Source organism: Nelumbo nucifera, chromosome 1, assembly GCF_055504915.1.
Source record: "Nelumbo nucifera cultivar China Antique chromosome 1, China Antique-T2T, whole genome shotgun sequence".
Classification (NCBI taxonomy): Eukaryota; Viridiplantae; Streptophyta; class Magnoliopsida; order Proteales; family Nelumbonaceae; genus Nelumbo; species Nelumbo nucifera.
This window is the reverse complement of record NC_142649.1, coordinates 160,060,908-160,063,811: the sequence shown is the minus strand read 5'-3', so window position 1 is coordinate 160,063,811 and position 2,904 is coordinate 160,060,908.

The window sequence follows — 2,904 nt, the reverse complement described above, 5'->3', positions numbered from 1 at the left end:
CAAGTTGTCACTCAGTTCGGATTACCGTATGAAGGTCAATTATGTTTCAGCCCTAATTTAATTTATGAGTCATGTCAAGTCAATAAGAGTCATAGGTTATCTCTTCCTTTATCTTCTTCAGTTGTTTCTAGTCCACTAGATTTGGTGTTTTCAAATGTATGGGGACCAGCTCCAATTTTATCTAATGCAGGGTTTCGTTATTATGTAATTTTCATTGATGCGTATAGTAGATTTTCTTGGTTGTTTCCGTTACAATGGTAGTTGGATGTTTTTAATATATTTTTATCCTTTAAGCGTCATGTTGAAAATTTATTTAACACCAAAATCAAGTCTCTGCAATCTGATTGGGGTGGAGAATATCAGAAACTTTCCTCTTACTTGGACTCTGTCGGCATTACTCATCGACTTGCCTTTCCACACACACATGAACAGAATGGTTGTGCTGAACGTAAACATCGCCATATCATCGAAGCAACCCTGTCTCTACTGGATTCCTCGTCGCTCCCCTTCTCCTTCTAGGCAGATGCCACCCTTACAACTATATATTTAATTAATCGGTTTCCAACTTCCACTTTCCGACACAAATCTCCATATGAAGTATTGTTCGGCTCCCCTCAAGATTATAGGTTCCTCAAAATTTTCGGGTTTGCTTGCTATCTTCTACTTTGCCCTTACAATCGGCACAAGTTTGATTATTGTTCTCAGTAATGCATCTTTCTTGGTTACAATGACAAACACAAAGTGTATCATTGTCTGCATCTTGGAACTGGGAAAGAATATATTTCCAAACATGTTATCTTTGATGAGCATCATTTTCCGGGGCACTCTGCGGCTGCTCCCACCGAACCTGTCCAGCTAATTGGCGTTTATCTGCAGCCACCAACTACAACTGCATCTTCACCCTCCACTTCAGATTCTCCAGCTCCCACTTCATCAGCTACCACTTCACTATTGTAGAATAATTCTATTATTCCGCCACCATCTGACGGCCCTCACCATTTGGCAGCTTCCTCAATAGGCATGTCTTCTCCTGAAGTTGGACCTCGTTGGACCCGTCCGGTGCAAGTCATTCTTGATGTAACGGTTCCAGTTGCTCCCCAACAGTTTCGCTAGCATACTATGGTTACTCATTTTATGGATGGGTCTCTTCCTCCCTGTTCTCATCTCACAGTCAAGCATCCCTTACCATAATCACTATTAGTTCAGTCATGAGATGATACTATGGAACCTACCATAATCTACCGCTGGCGCGTGCGTCTCACCTTGCTGCTACTGTGTGGTGCGTGCTGCTGCCGTGTGGTGCGTGTCGCTGCCGTGTGGTGCGTGCTGCTATCGAGTGCTACTGCCGTGCGGTGCGTGCTGCTGCCGGGCGGTGCGTGCCGGTAGGCGTGCGGTTGGCAGACTGTACCGTGGCGTGCTGCCAGGCGGAGCGTGCAGCCTGTACCACGGCGCGTTGCTGCCTGTGGTTGCGACGCAACGTGTTGCCGGGTGTCGTGTCCATAACAACATTTAAAAAATGCAATATAATTAACATATTGATAAATAAATATTAAATAACATATATATCATATATAAATGATATATATATATAATTCATTTGACCATAATTTTAAAAACCAATATTCAAACAATAAATTGGAATTGTATTTCCTCTTGGTAAATAAGTAATTTATATTATCTCATAAATTAAATAATGAAAAATAAAAATATAGAATTTTTATAAATTTTATATAATAATTTGAACATGCATTAATATTATATATTCTTCATATTAAAAACAAATATGTTTGAAAAATAAGAATTGTTGTTAGTAAAAATAGAAATATTGCCACGTGCAACACATGTACAACTTTATTAGTTAGATTAAAACATTAAACATGAACGATCTAGATCTAGCAAAGTGTGTGTCTCTAACATGAACGATCTAGATCAAGCAAAGTGTGTGTCTCTAAAACTTTTCATTATGGCACATACATGGACACACGTGCATGGCTCCATTCTATATCTCCTAGGCAAGGATCAAAATATCACAACGTATCAAGGCGCATTGGCTAATACATATCGTATCGGGGGCTTCCCAACATGCCCCTACAGGGAGTGTTTCAGGGTTTGGCCTAGTTCAATGGATAAATTGACCCCTTTGAACCAGTTTCAAAGAAAAAGTAAAAAAAAAAAGCGAGCAAATGTAAATACCGATACACCCCTACCTGTGTATCAGCCTGTATAGATATTTTGAACCTTTCTCCTAGGTATTTAAGCAAGCAAGCTCCCATTAAGAAGTTTAAGGAAAGTTTTGTAAGTTTCTCATGAGGAACCGTGTAAAAGAGAAAAGGGAGAAAACATGATATTTAATGGACAAATTTTTAAATTTCAGAACACTACTTTCACAAAAAAAAAAAAAAAAAATGCAGGCATGTGAAAGTTGTTTAATCAAATATCACATACCCATGAAATTTAATTATAATACAGGATGGGAATGGAAAAAGAAAAAGAGAAGGCTGGCCGAGGTCCAATAAGACATTTGAACAAAATTAGGGAGAAATTAAAAGAAACAAATTACAAGTGTCATGGGCATATTCTAATGAAATCTGTCTAGCAGCTGAATTCGATCAAAGTCATGAACTTATTCTTCGCAGAGGTGTTTGGGGGCAATGAATTAAACCAAACATAAAGCATTATACGAATTGTTATCGATGGTTTCATAAATAATAGCTTGCAACTCGGTAGCCTATAGGAATCACGACCTGGCCTGACCAAACTTGAAAATAAGTCTACCAAAACATACTTGTCCACTTCAATCTAAACATTAATTTCCTTATTACATACCTTTGGAACTTGCATTGATTTCTTGGTAATAGTGTAACTAAATCATTCTTATGGTGGGTGGGGCTATGGGCGGCCCAA